General features: G+C 48.4%; 1 protein-coding gene across 1 annotated transcript in view; it reads left to right on the forward strand.

Annotated features, from left to right (window-relative positions):
- Window positions 1-17,762, forward strand: part of SLIT3 (slit guidance ligand 3) — a 597,630-nt gene that overhangs the window by 296,506 nt on the left and 283,362 nt on the right. The window lies entirely within an intron of this gene.

Below are 17,762 nucleotides of genomic sequence, written 5' to 3' on the forward strand. Positions count from 1 at the left end.
ATTTTATTGGTGTTCATTAAAAATAAAGCTTTAGCTCCAGTCCTCCCTTTTCCCACCTCCCATCAGCTTAAAATGGAACCATTTTATGTCACTCTGGTGTGAAATGGGAAAGGATATTTGTAGCTCAAATGTCCCCGACTTGGCATCAGCCCAGGAAGAGGACAGCAGGCCCGGCTCTGGAAGGGCTCTGTTTGCAGACTGAGCGCCTCTATATCTGTTCCTTCATCTGAGGTCCTCTCTTGAAGGGAAGAGCTTTCCCACAGCAGAAGTCTAGTCATCCCCTCTTTTCCCAGCTGCCCCCAGACCTCCTAAGCTTCTGTGAGCTTTGTGGCATGCCTGCTCTGGGCCTGGCGCTGTGCTAAGTGCTTTCTTGTACACTAATGATCTTGGCAGTCATTTGGGGGTTGAATGCTTGGGGGGTGGGGGTTGGAGGCATTGCATGGTTGGTCAGGAGGAGCCAGAAAGGACAGTGCTGGGAGAATTGGATTCAATAGGGATCTTGCTCTGGGAAATCAACCGTAGTTCTCAAGCTGTGTACAAGAATGCAGGCTCAGATGTCCAGCGTGTTTTGACTTTGCTATCTGGGAGTTGGGCTGTGAGCAGAGTTGGCAGGTGCCAGCTGGATGCTGGTTTGCCATGAAAACAGTTATGCTACGAAAGGGACAGGAAGTGGGGTAGCAAAGGAAGCCACCTTGGAGACCACAAGTTCCCAATCCGTTGGAACCATTTGCCATCTAATTAATGAGAATCATCTATTTTGCAAATGTGTCAAGTGGGTCCTCTCAGGGGAAGCGCTTTCTTGACACTGATGATTCTCAATCTTCTGACAGTAGATTAGTTAAGTTTTTTTTCTTCTTCATCCCCTAACACAATTCCAGTTGTTTTCTTTCATCACTCTGTTACTGAGGACCCAAGGAAGACGAACTCAGCATAGTATTCGTTTGTGTAAACCATGACTAAGGTATCACAATTAAGAATGGAGGAAGCATATTTGAAAACTGTGTGATTAATTTGATAGCAGAATAAGGGACTTTGAGCACCCACCCCATTGGATTATGCATGTAACTAATTTGCCCTTGCTCCGTCCACATGCCCCCTCCGGTAGCCCAGCCCGAAGCAGCTCACTTGTGTTTTCCTGCTGTGTGTGTGGGAAGGCCCTGTGCACTCTCACGCTGTGTCAGTCGGCTTGGTGGGGTACTCACGCGCTCAGGGGGCTATCCCAGGGTGTAGCGTCCAAGCTGCCGTTGAGGGACGTACTTAAAAGATGGGCTCTTAAGTGAGGTTGGTTTGAATCTTGCCTCTATCCTCTGCCAACTGTGTAATTTTAGGCAAGATAGCAGATTCTTCTGTACCTGAGTTCTTTCATGTAGAAATGGGGGTAGTGATAGCTCCTAACTTTGTTGGCTTATGATAGGCATGAAATAAGACAATTCATGCAAAGTAGAAAGCCTGATATGTAGTGAATCTTAATAGCACTAAATATTGTTAGTCGGTGCATCTCCATTTTGACTAGGGGATGGAACGGCTGTCAACCTGGGAGGAGAGGTGGGATTTATGTGGGCATGTAGATGCGTAATTTGGTTGGGCATGGAAGGACACCGAGAGGGACAGATAACTGAATCCTGGGATGTGCCTGTCACCATTCTTGGAGTATGAGCACGTCCCAGGTGAGAAGGTATGGAAAATAAAAGTCAAGGACCATGTAAAAGTTAGGGCTGTTTTTCAAATATGAATCCAGAAGATGTCTTTTGGTTGTGTGTGTATGTCCTACGTAGCCCTCAAAGAAGGTCTTCACCAGCCACAGCAGCCCAGCATTGCACCCTTCCCAGCACCAAGGGTTCCATTTCCCATTTGTTCTTTATTCCATGGGGTTCTGGAGCCTTCCAGGGAGCCCACACAGCCTTCCCACTCCAGTGCCTCTGGGACAAGGTGTCTTCAGACAGCCTGAGAAAGTCATCTTCTTCTCTTTATCTTTTCTCAAAGCTACACAGCTAGCCTGTTGGGGCAAAGTCAGAACAAGAACCCTAGCCTCTGACTTCTCAGCGACATCCTCAGACGCCGTGTAATCCCAGCTGATTCTAGAAGCCCTCAGTCAGCTGCTGCTAGAAGCCTACATTTTGTAAATGTTATGTTTTGTTTTATTTATATTAGCTTAGAACATCAAGAGAAATCCGAGGGCTTTGCTAGAATGGGGGAAAGGCAGGATACAGCAGAGAAGGTGGGCGAGGCCCAAGAGGAAGGTGGTGGCTTCCCATGCCAGTCGCCGTATCTTCTTGTTTTTGTTTTCTGCTTCTCATCACCTAGTCAGCATTTTTTTTCCCTCATTACTGAATAAGTATGAGAGAAAATAAAAGCCCTTTCTATGAATCTTGATGATGAGATGAGAGAAAGCATGTAGTCTTTTAAACCGGAAAACACTTACAGGACTGAAAGCACCTTCAGAGCAGGGCCTGAGGGCGCGTTGAGCTAAAGCAGAGAACCCCCATCTGGGGGTTTCTTTGACCTTCACCTGACACTGCCTCACTCTCCATACCCGTACAATGGGCTACTGTCTGTCCTTCCTGCTTCAGATGGTGTACAGGAGGAGTCGCTGAGAAAGCCAGGGCAGGATCATGCCAGTGGACCCCATGCCCGGGGCCTGTGGAAGCGAAGACTAACATATCAGAGCTCTTTCCCCAACCCCAGGAGCTGGGACCAGAGCACAGAGCCCTCAGTCTCCCTCATCAGAGCAGCTTATCAGCGGCTCCCCGAGGACCCGGCCATTCTGTACTTGGCTGACATCTCAGGCTTCCTTAGTCCCTTCGGAGATGGAGAGGAAATGTGTATTTTTCAGTTTGAGAAGGAAGATAAATCTCTAAATGTCAGACCTGAGGCTTAGAGCGAGTACATAAGGGCCGTTTTCATTTGGGGCCTGACAGATCTGCGTGGGTTTCCTGGCCTCCAGACACCCACCTACTGAAGTCCCAGAGGCTGACCCTCCTTGAGAGGCTCGAGGGTAAATCCCGCACCCTTGTCACCCTTTCCAACAAAAAGGACTCTTTGAAGCTCATGCGGAGCTCTGGTGGTCATTATTCTGCATGTAAAGAGCCTTTGCCAATACCCACTGGCACTTTCCAGTACAAGGGGGGCACTGTATCAACCCCCACGAAACGGAAATGCTGCTGACGCTGGCATATGAGACTGCAGTTCCCTTCTGTGTTCAGTAATCTTGGGGAGACAACAACTAGAAAAGATATTCTAAGAAGTAGTCAGCCATAGAGAACAGTTTCTCAAACTGCATCCTTCGGAACCCTGAGGTTCCATGGCGTATGTCTCAGGGTGAGGCAGAGGTCAGGGCTCAGGAGGAAAGGGGAGGGACTGGGAAGCCCAGTGGCAAGGCTCCAGGCCTTTCTCCTCCAGAACTTCTGCTTTCATCTGTGCTTTATGTCATGGTTCTGGGGGCTGCTCCACGGACAGAAGTTTCCTCTGCTTTTAAAGAGTTTGAACACTGCTGGCTGATTTAGAGGTTCTGTTTGTAGGATTCAAGCTGTAATTATATCCATAGGAAAAAAATAAATAAAAGCCATTGACAAATCCAGCTTAATTAGCTCTTGCATAAAGTGAAAGTAAACTTCAGCAGAGTTCTACAGGATTCTGAGCTGACATAATCTCCTGGATGTAGCTGAGGGTCCTCACATATGTCCTCAAGACCCCCTGCCCCTCACTAGTGAGGCTGCCTTGCACTGTCTGCGAGAAACTTCCATGGGCTCTAGCCCGAGAGTGCTCCACTCAATAATCTTCACCAGCCCCCATAAAGCATCTGAAGAAAACGCAGGGGGTCACTCTCTTTTCTGCAAGGGGCAACTTTTCAACCACTGAATGGTGGCCCTAAAGAGGGGGATGGGGGGAGGGGGGAGTCCAGAGGCAAATGCAATGGCTTTGGGCCAAAAGGTAAAAGCGCACGTTTTCAGGAAAATTAGAAAAATTTGCCTGAGGCAGGTCCTACTTGCACACTGAGTTCTTATATGGGCCCTTTTATATTGCTGTTTGCTTTGCTTTTAAATAAAAAATGAGCGCCTGCCAGGCAGGGGGCCCCTCAGGCCCTGAAAGGGTCTGCACAGTATTGCCCCCACCCCCACCCCCAGGCTCCTGGGTCAGAGGCAGATGGGGATTGCACACCAGCGGCGTCCCTCCAGAGGGAGACCTGGGGCAAGAGGCAGGCCTGGGAGCCTGGGCTGGCTTTGTCAGCGCTGTAAAGGAAAACAGGGGTGGCCACTCCAAGCAAGGGGCTTTCTCCTCTCAGGTTTCAGGGGCGGGCCCTTGAAAACAATCTGCCTGCTAGAAAGACTAAAAGAGATCTTTGCAAGGTCCCTGGCAAAAAAAGGAGAGAAGGGCAAGCCTCTTCCAGGCTTTCCTGACAGACCGCCAGGGCACTCTGTTTTCCCAGGCCGGCCTTCCTGCAGTCCTGGCCGCAGGGCTGCTGCTGGAGAAGAAAGCCAAGGTGGACAGCGAGGCTTATGAGGCCCATAATCCACCTCTGCATCTGGGGCAGCAGTGTCCTTCCTGAGATGGGGGCTGCGGGCCCCCTGCTCTCTTCAGGGCAGGGCAGGTGGCAGGGCAAGGCCATGAACTTGCTGGTGGGAGCAGGAGCTGCCCCTTCCTCCTCGTGGGCCCTCTGAGCCTCAGCTGCTTCTCCTCTAATACGGGCCCAAGAACAGACCTGCTTGAATAGGCTTTGTGCAAGGATGAAGGACAACCGTCCTTACGGAAACTCCTGCTCAGTCCTCGGCACGTGGTAACCACTCACGTGGTGGCTATTATTAATTTAGTCCTGCTCGTGGGGAAGCAAGCACTCTAACATAGCATCTAATAACTGTATGTTTTGCAATAAAAAAAAAGGTCTCGGTGCCAGTCTCAACTGGGTCAGCTGCTTCCTGTGTGGTTTCGGATAAATTCCTTGACCTCTCTGAGCTTCGCCTTGTCCTTTTGCAAGATGAAGATGACAATGTCCTTCTCACAAGGCAGCAGGGAAGAATGCAAAGAAGCGCTTAGCACCGGGCTTGGCGCTTACCAAGCAGCGAACGATGATAGACCTCAGTATGACCGCTAGCTCTCACGGATGGTATTCTCTCCAAGGAGAACTTAAGTGTTTGCTCCCCACCCCCAGCCCCAAAACCTCCTCAGAGTGTGTGCCCCAAGCTGAACCCGTGGCCAGGTGAGGGACATAAGTACTGATACACTCGAGAGGGTCGGCCTCCCCATGGGCCCTGCAGCCTGGTGCCCTTGAGTCTCCTCTGGGAGCCAGGCTGTTCCTGGCTCTTGGCTGGCACAGGAACATAACTGTTTTCAGTGTTTTGTTTGATTCTTATCACATTTAATAAAGATAATGCTGTTTAAGGCTGTGAGGAGATGGTGAAAGATAAAGCCCTAGCTAGGAAAGTGAAGTAGAATTAACAGGACTTCGCAGGATCTGAATCCCTTAAAACGAAAGAAAACAAAACAAGAAAACGTGTAACATGAAAGCAAAGGTTTTCCCTGAGCAATTTGAAGCTGGGGTAGAACTTTCTCTACCTGTCCCACTCTCCCCACACACCCCACCCCTGCACGGTGCCCGTTTTCGCCCTTGGTAATGGCACCCCACTGCCATCCCAAGGGCCCCCCCTGTCTAGTCTCAGTTGGGCTGTCCTCAGAGCTCATCCCTTTCACATCTGGGGAAAGTTGCTTAGGATCTGTCCACTTGGTCGGAGAACAGGAGCTCAAGACCCTGTCTTGAACCCAAATAAATAGCGGGAGAGGCTGTGGTGAGATTTTTATGGCATGAGTCTGCCCTTTTCTTGTCTTCTCAGCTTAACCTCCTAACTGGTATGTGCCCGCTACACATTTCTCCACAGAACTGTTGGAAATAAAGGGACCTCAGAGGATATTCAACCTGACCCCATCGCTTTAGAGGAGAAGGAAATTGAACCTCGGACAGGTGAATAACTTGTTCCGGGTCCCACCACTGGGTTCTGACCGCCCTGCGAGTAAACCCCAGATCTCTCGGACGATGATCTGTTTCTCAGCTCCCCCTCTCCTGTGCTCCCATTTCAGCCGAGCTGTGGGGGCAGCGACTACTGCTTCCTTTTCCAGGACTTTTGCCCACACTGTTCCGCATTAATGTGTGTCTGCCTTTTCCATTCTTGTGGGTGTTGGTTACAACTTTGATTTGCTTAGCTCTTTTACGATTCAGCTAGCTCGCACAGAGAATTTTGAAATTACATTAGGCGCAGAGTAGTTTAGCTCTGACTTGTCTCCCAGCCTTCCCCAGGCTGGGCTCTCCTTCTTGTAAACCCTGAGGAGGGAGACAGATGGGGTAAATCCCACAGGAGATTTGCCAGCAGTGTCGACTGTGTTCGTAGCAGATTCCTTTCAAGCAGCCGAACCTGAGTTTGAGTCCTCTTTTGTGGAAGAATCACTTAGGTGTGTTCCTTCTTGCATGTAGATAGTTCCATTCCCTGCAAAGTTTGTTTTGGAAAACCAATTGCTGAAAGTTTTCGTTATTCGTAAGAATTCTGTTTTGTGAGAATTTTTAACCAAAAAAAAAAAAAAAGTCCCCTCTTGAAGATGTATACTCACCATAGTCAATCATTAATGGGTTTGCCTGGTTTGCATGGCTCTGTAAACGAAGGATTCTTTCTAACCTGTTTTTGCAAAGCTTCCCTGCTTCCAGTTTGAGCTTTCTAATAAAAAACCTGAATTCAGTGTGTGTCTCTGAGCAAATCAATTTACCGCCGTGGCTGAGACTGTGGAGATGTAAATGTCTGATAACACTGAGGACAGGCGTTTGCTTCAGTAGGATTTGTTAATGAAAATAAATCCAGAAAATGTTGCTCTCTGAAGTGATCGAGGAGGGCAGGCAACTGCCACCTCTGAGGTGGCGAGTGCCGAAGAAATTCCAGGAGAAAGCTGGAGCGTTCTTTTCTCGGGAGGCAAAATCCAGGCAGGCTCGTGTGGTTCAGTGGGTGCCCTGATGGTCCCTGAAAATCTCCTAGTTGATGTTCCTCCAACCTACCCCACCGTACCAAAGTGAGGGGGAGGCTGTGCCCAGTCCAGGTGAAGTGGAAATCCCAGATAATGTGTGCCATCTGAGGGGCACATGAATTACATCCCTAAGCATCTGGTGTGAGGTGTGCTCTAAGTTAGATTTTCTAGTCTTCCTGGGTGCGTCCTGTGCTGGGTTGCTGTTTTCCAGAAGCTATTCTGAGAGAGTGGCCAGGAAGCCAGACACCCCTCCTTCTGTGTCTGTGGCTCTGAGTGGACGGGAAGCCCATGGAAAGAGTGGCGTTTCCCAGCCTGGGGAAACTGGATGTTGTCTGTGATCCCTTCCAAATATGCAATTATAGAATTCTAGGGTTTTGGCAAATTGTGTGCCCATGTCATTGAGAAAAAAAGGAAAACCACGTGGTTGAGTGAGAAGAGCAATGTGGCAGAGTCGTCTTACAGTGGCCAGCCATCCCGGTTTACCTGGGACCAAGGGGCTTTCCAGGACATGGGACTTTCAGCTTTAAAACCAGGGAAGTTCTGGACAAAATGGTCACCCCAGGTGCACTTAGGGGCCCCACATCAGCCTCTCTGACACCCTAAAGTAGATATGGGTTGAGGAAGCCCAGCTTAGAGGGGATTTCTAAACCCGGGAGGGCTTTCTGATGGAGCCTGGCTGGTGGAATGAGGGGGATGGGTGCTGATCTAAAAGGATGCCGAAGGGAACACCTTCTTGTACCGGCAACTTGTTCCATCTGCCTTAGCTGTGCCGCTTTGGGCTGCTGTGTACCGATACAAACTCACAGACGGTGGAGGCGGGAGCTTACGAGGATTCTCAGTTCACCCCTGTTCCCCCTCCACCACCAAAAAGGAAAAAGAAAAGTCATCTCTATATTCTGCAAGAAAACATTTCATCTTCTTCCCGTTCTGGGTATGGAAGCTTCCTCCGCAATGGATAGGCTGCCACCTTGTGGCCATAGGGGAATGTGGGCGAGTGCAGGTAACCACAGAGAAAGAAATGCCCCTGGGTCAAAGTCAATTCAGCTCCCACCTCCTACCTGGCAGCAAGCTAAGTGCTGTAATGAGATTAACCTGGGTGGAGCTCGCTGTGTCTAGGAGAAACTTAACACGCTTAGCACTTTGCAGGCCGTATCCCTGCGGGTGCTCCCAACCCCCAGAGAGGTGGGAATTACTGTCACCATTTTACAGATGAGGGAACTGAGCCTGTCACTTTCTTAAGGTGACAAAACAAAGCTCATGGCCTCGACCGCTTGGGTGGAGTGGAGGTGAGATGAGCTTGAACAGAAAGCGTCTTCGTGGGAGAGATGGGCCATTCTGAGTACACGGGAGACACTCACCTGGGGGGCGTGACGGGTAAATACAAGGCAGGGTGTGGCTCTGCCGTCGAGTGCAGTGAATCCAGAGCAGAGGGCTAGAACTAGAGCTGTGGAGATTACGGGTTAGACACCAGGCAGGATGGAGCAGCCATGGAAAGGCCAATGGGAATCAGAGAACACAGTGAGCCTCCACTTAGAGACCATTAAATGCGTGCAATGCATGTTAGCGTCTATGACCAATGTTTACTAGTGAGTTAGCCCCCACGCTAGGGCTCTGAAACGTATCTCGTTAATTTACAACAACTCCGTGAGATCTGTAGCATTAGGACCCCCATCTCATAGGTGAGAAAACTGAGCCTCAGAGAGGTTGTCACTTACCCACAGTCATATGGATGGTGCATGGGAGTCACAGTTTGAACCCAGGTCCTTATGACTCAAAAACTTGTGCTAAAACCGCCACGTGCGTACTGGTGGAGGAAAACAAAACTGGCGCAGACGGAGGGCAACACGCCAAGCATGTGTGGGAGAGTCAAAGTCCGGCAGCAGTAGAGAAGGGTTTGTACAGGGCCGATGGACGTGGGTCTAGGAACTGGAGCAGGCGCCCAACTGGCAATGCTCTGACCCATGAGTGCGTTGAGAGCCCTCTGCCTCCGGCTACCGGTTTGGGCAGAGAACGGACTCTGCACTGCCTGGGGGTGAGGAGGACCCCACAGTCCCATGGTTGACTTTTCCTTATTCACACCACCAGGAAGTGCAGTGAGAGGACACCTGCAGTCATCCATTGGCCTCAAGAAAGTTAAATCACACCTCTGAGCCTCAGTCTTCTCACCTATGATATGGGGATCACTGTTTTTTGCCCTCCATCATGGTATTTACCTAGCTAGCATCTGGCACCATGGGAGGGGAAACTGAGAATTAACTGTAAGAAGGGATGCGAAAGGACCGTGGAGAAGTGTGAGCCCAAGAATGTATTCCGATCTCTGAAACTGAGTGTCACCATGCTGTACAAAGAATGTGAAAGTGGGATTTTCTTTGTGAGGCTGGACAGTTCATTTAAAAAGCCTTACTACATTGGTTAGATGTCTTTCAGTTACAAAGTTTTAGGAGAAGCCAACCCGAGTTTACCTTTTAAAAAAAAAGGGATTGCTGCATGGGTCTGAAAAGCACCTGTAGGATGATTTAATCAGGGGTCTGAATACACACCACACCCAATTCCTCTCTCTCTCTCTGCACTAGTTTTCTCTACATTGCCTCCGTTTGCAGACAGATGCCCCCCTCACAGTGGCAAGGCGGCCACCACAGCTCCAGACCTCACATCATCCAGGCTTAAGTTGAGTGGAGAGGAATACCTGCCTTCGTCTCTGTTCCAGCATTTCTGCTAACACACCCCCTCCCGTTGGTTTCAGCTGGAGACAGAGGAATGAGCAGCTCTGGCTCAGCCCAGGGCCCCATGCTCTGCCCACCCAAGCATGAGAACTGAAATGGAGGGGAGGGGGGGACTGGCTTTGCAAACAAAGATGGAAGCTGTTGCCATAAAAAAGTAGGGAGAGAAATGCTGGAGAGAGAGGGTATCAATCAACACATGTCCCCCATCGTTGCCTTGACCTTCAGTTTGGGATACAGACTCCCTCAGCAGCACCAAAGCTGCTACTTTGTTCTTCTGATGACTTGCTGATGAACGGCAAAGCAGAGATGGCTGAAGCTTAATCTCTACTTCCCAAGACTTTGCAAAATCCAGAAAAATGAGCCCAGTGACCTTGGAGCCAGGATGGCATATTCCTGGCTCAGCTCCTATGGCAGCCGTGGAGGGAATGAGGTCCTGACTTCTACTGAAAGCACTCAAGTGTACTTAGGCTGCAGTTTGGTTCCGCATCCAGGAATTGAAGTCCTTCGGGGTGCAGAGCCCGGGTGGCTGCAGGTGCAGCACCAGAAATCCCTGGCCGTAAGAAATCCTGTCAGGTGGGGAAGGCACTCAATGGTCAAGTCACTGTGATAATTTGAAATGACCTGAAAATTTTATCTGACTCCCTTAAAGCTTCTTGTAGCATTCCCCCTACTGTTTCTCTCCTGTGTGATGTTTCTAGATCATTTCCTAAAGTTTACCACTAGAATCATCTGGGTGCTTGAAAGTACAGAACTGGTGCTGTTAGAGACCTCATGATTCAGAACGGGGGGGTTGGGTGGGGAGAGCAGGAATCAGCAGGTTCAGTAAGCACCTTGGGTTACTAAGTCCACTGAGGTTTGAGATGTTCTTCTATTACATGTAAATTTCCCCTGTAACTCACAGTTTATCAGCTCTTCACCGAAAGTCAGCAGCATATTCCAGCTGTTTTCTTCTGAATTCTGGAAGTAGTCCATTTAGGAGGAGAAAACATTGTCAATGGGGTCCCTCCTCTTGGACAAAGTAGGACAAGCAAGAGGTTTGGAGTTACCCCGACATTTTCCCAACGAGAGGTCAGTGCGCCCCATGTGGTCTCACCTTGGTGTTGCACGGGGACGGGAAAGCGCGTTCTTCTGTTCTCGGCCTTACAGAGAGAGCGTGGTGGCCCGAACTTCAGGATCACAAGCCAGAACAGTTAAACGACAAGCCAGCTGAGAGAGAGAGAGAGTATTGACAGGAAGCATGCCAGGTGACTTAATTGAATTTGGGCAATTCAGATGGGGTAGCTGGTTCTCATTTAGGAAATTCAGATTGAATAACCAGTTCCCTTGTGAACGGGGGAGATGCAATTTGAGGAGCTCTGCATCAGGCCCAGACACCCCAGCCAGCCCTGCGCGGAGTCCTCGCTCCCGCGCGGGTTCGCTGGCATTTTACATTCACTTGGTATTTGTCTGTTTTCCTCCTGCCCTGGGAATTTCCTAAGTTCTGTTGTTAGGCTTTTTAATTTTATGGTAGTGAGTTTCAAAGTTGAAGGATACCCTGGTCTGTCACCAGCATATTTGACAATGCTGGTCCTCCTTTTACCCATTTTTTCATGTCAAACTCTGCATGTCCCTTTCCTTGTTTTCCTCTTCCGTTCTTCCTTGGCCTCTTTTTAATACGGTGACGCTGTCCTAACTTAGCTTCCATCCAAGACTCAAATTTGGAGCGTCTGGTTCTTTTGAGGAAGGAAAGATGTTCTGTGATATCTCCGTCTATATCGTGTACCTCAAAAAATCTTTTGGAAATAGCTTATACCCTCTTAAAAAGTAAATAATTACACCAGCTAATATTTACTATGTGCCAAGCACAATTCTAAGTACTTCACAACTTAATTTTCATAATAAGTCTAGGAATCAGTTCCTCCCATTTTGCAGATGAAGAAACTGAGGCACAGAGAATTTCCCTCAAGGGAAATGACATGATTTCCCTCAAGGTCCATAGCTGAAAGGTGGTCGAGTAGGGAACAGACCTCGGGCCTTGGCCCTTCTCCACCACCCTGTGCCACCTCCCACAAAGATTTCTGGCCTCACAGAAATGACACAACATCAAAACCCCATTTGGGATTTATAATATTTTTGATGAAGAAGATATTTGCTCCCATCCTGGGAAAGAGATTGCAGGGCTTAGGTGGAAAAAATCTTAGCACTAACCTGCTATTGATTTATGTGAAAAGATAAATTGGCACCAGACAGGGAAATCCCTGGCTTTAGGTGATCTTGGGAGTTTACCTGGGGGATGAGGCTGGTGAGAGCTCTACAAAGAGAGGAGCATTTTATTGTCCAGAGAATGATGTTTTGATCACTGAGTTTTCTGGAACCAGTAGCTATCAGGAAGTCTGACTTAGCCTTTTGACATTCAAATCCATCTCAGTGCGAATGGAAATGTCACTAGAGACAGGGGCATCAGCTGACCCAGGCCTTCAGGACAGGGGTAGGACCACTTCTCACCTTCTGGTTTTGATTGTTTGGTGGCTCACCCAGTGTGACTTAAAACGCGTGATTCTTCTTCCTCAAAGGAAACTAAGCAAGCAAGTTAAAGCTGTGGGCAATATCTTATCCTCCCCCAGGTTTTTGTATACATTTTCTTGTAGCCAAAGCTGTTTTAAATAAAAATTTAATGTTTTGGGCACAGCTGTGCAGACCAAAAAGTTTGAGTAAGATCTCAAGAAAGCAGGGTGCAGTGGGGATAATGACCGTGTGTGAAATAAGGAGATTAACAATGGGAGTCCCTCAGAACAAATTAAGGATGTTAGGCTCTAAAATTATCTCATCGCATTGACCTGCTTATCAGCTTAGGCCAAAAAGAGTCTTAGAAGGCCCTGATGATCCTTCCACTTGCCATCCAGCTGGGGTTCGAATCAAAGACAGTTATAACCTAAATGCCGACTTCATTCATTTCTTTCTTCCTTCCTTCCTTCCTTCCTTCATTTCTTTCTTTCCTTATTTGACAGAGGGGGGGGGGGGAGAGAGAGTCAGCATGTGTGCACACAATCAGGGGGAGAGGCAGAAGCAGGCTCCCCTCTGAGCAGGGAGCCCAATGCAGGGCTCCATCCCAGGACCCTGTGATCAGGACCTAAGCCAAAGGCAGACACTTAACCGGCTGAGCCACCCAGACACCTCTCTATTCCATTCTTGATCGTCTCCATTAATTAAAAAAAAAAAAAAAAAAAAAGCTGAGAAGACTCAGTTCAAACCTACTCAGTTACTTCTGAAACTATCTGTGGAGGTGGATTTTTTTCCCTTTAAAAAAAAAAATCTCCAAGGTATAGATGAATGTATTTGTAGAACATAATAAAAATGGGGGGGTTTGGGGGGTAGGGAAGGAAAAAATGAAACAAGATGGGATCGGAAGGGAGACAAATCATAAGAGACTCTTAATCTCACAAAACAAACTGAGGGTTACTGGGTGGAGGGGGACTGTGGAGAGGGTGGTTCGGTTATAAGCACTGGGGAGGGTACGTGATGTGGTGAGTCCTGTGAGGTATGTAAGCCTGACAATTTACAGACCTGTACCCCTGGGGCAAATAATACATTATATGTTAATAAAAATAATTAATAAAAAAATAATAAAAATGACCTATCAGAAAAATGACATAAAAAGACATAGAAAGTAGAGGTCCAGATATTTAATTTTTAGATGAAACAGGCATGAACTTCAAAAAATATAATCAGAAAACTGGGAATAATATAATCACGTTATTATATTACATTACATTATATATTATACATATTATATATTGTATATTATAGTATTATATTATACTGTGTTATAATAATTACAGCACTGCACAGTGGTCATAGAAAGGGTATGTATAGGTTATGGATATCACTTACTAGGGTGTGGCAATGGCAGATTGTTATAAAAGTTTCTAGAATACTTACTTTCAGCCTCTGTATTTATGCCTTCAGAGACCAGGAGTCAACGGTTCAGGGCCCGGCAGCAATCCCTTGAGACTTAGAGACACTCCAGCCTCAGCTCCAGCCTTCCAGGCCCCTGAGTATCCAGGGTCCTGGAAGCTTCTTGGGAAACCTGATGCCTTTGATACAATAACCCGGGGCTCTAGGAGTCGTGCTCCTGACTGACATTGATTGAAACCATTTATCAGAGGACTAGGAGAGCAGCTGATGTATCTTTAGAATTCAGGCATAGAGTTATGGATCAGGGCAGAAATGAAGATGTATGGTTATCATAGTAATGGGTGGGCGGGGCAGGGGCAGCAGTGCCCTGGGGCAGTAGGGAACCTTCCAACTGCATCCGCAATAATTAAAATCAGGCAGTGTTGGCTGGGCATGGTGCCAGCTGATTTGGCCTGCTCTTGGCTCTGCTGGCCCTGTCACCTGAGGCTCTATTTTATTTGGATGGGCACGGGGCGGGGCTAGGTCTGGAACACCCACCAGAGGCACTGCCATAGTTGTTTATGAGGAAAATGATCCTCCCACCTCTTTCCTCAATGCTTCCAAGCCTCATTACTTGTTTGTCTTCTCTGCTGCCTCTATTCAGATCCGACTCCAACCTCCCTCGGATCTCCCCATCACCACAATCTGATCTGTCGTGCGGTCAGATCCCTGTCAGCACGCCCCCCGCAGCTGGCCAGGCACACACTGGTGCATAAACCAATGTGGGAGTCAAACCGCACGTATGTCGATGAACCAGAGCAACTCATTCATACGCAGTATCATCAGCACACGTAGGATGGCAAAACCATATGACTGAGAGTTTCTAAAACCAGTGCCCTCATCTGAGGGTTGAAAATTGTCCTTAATACTTTTTTTCTTATTTAAAAAAAAAAAAAGAATATGTTTTGAGGGAAAAATGCTAATGAGAGCAAAAAGAAGAAATCCTTCTCAGTCAGCGCTTGTGCAGAACTCACTCTCTTCCGTGAAGTGACCGTAATCCATTGCAAGGCTATCCCAGAATGGACCTATCCATTCGTTTATCTGCGGACATTTGGTCACACATTCATTTTTTTTCACCTAACATTACATTGTAAACATTCCCAAGTCATTAGAAAACTAACCTATCCTAGTCATTTAATGACTCCATAGCACTTTCTTATATGGATGTGATTTTTTTTGTCCAATGTCATATTTTTTCTCCCAAATTTCTGCTATCAGTAGTGTTACTGAACCTGTATCTTTGTCTGCCTTCACCATTATCTCCGTCTCCATAGCTTCGTGAGTACTGGATCAAAGAGCATGGGACCTTCTTGAGGCCTTGCCATATTATGCAAGTCAGTATGGAAAATATGATCTTCAACTGCAGAGAAAGGCTTTGGTCCTAATTCTCACTCTGCCCCTTACCAAGCTGTGTGACCTTTGTTAGGGACTGACACTCTCTGAGCTTCAGTTGCCTCAGTATAACACAGGGATGGAAGCAAAAGCCTTGACTTCACAATGGCTTGAAGCTTACACAAACTCACGCATTTCAAACCCTGAGTACAGTTCCCAGCCTAGGAAGTGGCCTTTCCCTGGGACAGCTGATGTTCAAGGGAGGACGCATTTTTAACTCTGTCTGCCATCTCCATCCATTTTTCCAGGAGGCTCAAACTTGGGCATCTCTCCATAGTACATTTTAGGCAGAAGGAAGTGGTGTGTGGGCTGGACTTTGAGAGGCAGGTAGAACTGGTCTGGCTCTTCGAGAATGTGAATCAAACCTCCTGTGAGCAAATGGTGACCAGATAAAGAGAGTTGGGGGTTTGCATCTTCTGAGGGTTGTGTCCCATTATCTAAAAGTGGGGGCCTCTGATTTGTGTGGTTTGATGAGCAAGACGGAGATGTCAGGTTCTGAAATCCCAGGGGCTGAGAGCAGGCGATTTTTGCCCAGGTCCTGCTCTCCCAGGGTTCTTTGTGAAGCTTGGTGAAGGCTAAGGAGAGAGAGAGAGAGAAATGACAGCCACCGATCCCCAGCAGAAATCCATGCACTTCCCTTTGATGTGTTTGGGTTGAACCTACAAAGGTTAAATTTGAGAAAGCCCTCAGGGAAGGGGAGTGGTATGCAGTTTGCTTTGTTTGGGCCTCCAGTCCCAGGTCTGCCCTTGCTTTTACAGCAGACACATTTGTATGTTTGGATTTTCCAGAAGGGATAAATCACACAAACAGAGCACCTTGAGAACGCTTCAGGGAGGCCAGCTCTGCGCCAGCCCCCTCCTGTTGAACACATGCCCCATTCTCCAGGCTGCGCAGAGTGCCGCACACACCACCCTTGTCTGAGAGCTTCTTTCTGGAAAACTCATTCTTGGAGAGAACTTTCTTTGTGCAGTAGTTCAGCCTTTTAGACTAAACAGATGATGCGAAAATAGTGAAGCATAGAAAAGGAGAGAGAAAGAGAGCGTTCCTTTTGGTAAATAGAAAAGGGAAGGAGTCGCTTTTCGTTAAATGCTCTCTACCTCTCTGATTGATAGGCTCCACGTTGACAGTGGCCCCCAAGCCAAGAAGGATATTGAGAAACAGGCCCCCTCTCTCTCTGTGTCCTGTTTTCTCTTTGTTTTCTCATTGCTTGGATGACGCTGTGAGCCGGTCTAGCCTCCAAGCGCACATCTTGTCCTCCCCGGGCCCCCAAACAGGCCTGTGGTATTTGGCCTGCAACGCAGCATTCATTTAAAATCAAAGCTTTGAAGGTTGGTCTGGTTCGAGAACAATCTGGGAGCATGGGATTCCTTGGCATGCGGGCCTCTTGGGGCTAAGTGGAAAAAGCAAAGTCTGGTTTCCCCAGGACGAGCCCAAAGAGATGTTCAAGACAGCCTCCGGGACGGTGGGCCCGGCTTTGAAACCAAAGCCCGGACAGTTTCCCCTGCCCGACATCCCTGTCCTTCCTCCACTGGGGCTGGTCTGTGGTGCTCACATCCTGTTTTTATTATGAGGTGCATCTTGCTTCCAGCCCCCTCGGCTCCTGCCATGTCCCCCCAGCCCCCGGAGATGAGTCCGGGTCCCATTAGCGTGCTGATGGAGGCAGAGCAGATGACAGCGCCGCCCAGGGCTGAGCTTCCAACTGAGGAGGGAGGGAACTTTGGACCGGCAATTTCGGGAGACAGTTAAAAGATTAGATAGTAAATTTACTTAACAGAGACTAATCGCCTGGGACTGGGTTTCATATCCTGTTTTGAAATAATGTATTTTCTTTTGTGCTCTGGTCTGAATCTGTCATCCCTCCTCTAATAATGAGAGGCAGCGGATTTTTAATCTTTGACCCTCTTCCATATAATCTAATCACAGTGGTTTTCGGCTCCTCTTCTCCTTATTTGGCCAAGTAAGGGAAAGAGAAAGAACTCACTTCTCCCGCATCACTGGCCATTCTCTACTTGTTGCCAGGGGCTGGGCTGACAGGTAGAATCAGCTCTACCTGTGTGAGATGTTGTGCTCCGCGCTCTACGGGGGGGGGGGGGCGGGGCAGGTGGGGATACGGGAAGAAAAGAGAGGAAAGGAAGGCCACGTCTCTTGCGTCTGAGTCAGAGGAGTGATGGTGCCAAGTAGAAACTGCAGGACAGTGGTCCTGCCATCTCCCTGAGATCACAAGGCCTCCCACCCTGTGAGTCACGAACCGGGAGTGGCCTTGGGCGAGGCAGGCATCCTCCCACAAAGCCTTTGAGTTGAACAGAATTACAAATGAGACCCAGGTAATCCTCCAATTGTCTACACATGGAAACTTTTACACATTTAACATGCTCCTCTTCCCTTTCATGCTGGGAGGTCTTTGGGTGCCTCTCCTTTCTCTCTGGGTTTGGCCCATAGGTGGGGGCTTGACCCCAGGCACCCCATGCTGAGGTCTTCCCTTTGGGTGGGGTAGCCAGATAGGGTATCCCTTCAGGCTCCCTGATGCTGGGAGTCTCTCCCAGAGGAATCCTGGAGGCTGGGAGGTTGAGTTCGGTTGGAACAAGAAATGGGAGAAAGTGAACAGAGGAATATTTTCACTTTCCCTGCTGCCCTGCTCTCTCCATTTGTGTGACTGCTGCTTGGTTGGGGCTGGAGACGTGGACAAGATATCCATCACTTTCCTCTCCACCTGTC

Source organism: Martes martes (genome assembly GCF_963455335.1).
Source record: "Martes martes genome assembly, chromosome: 5".
Taxonomy (NCBI): domain Eukaryota; kingdom Metazoa; phylum Chordata; class Mammalia; order Carnivora; family Mustelidae; genus Martes; species Martes martes.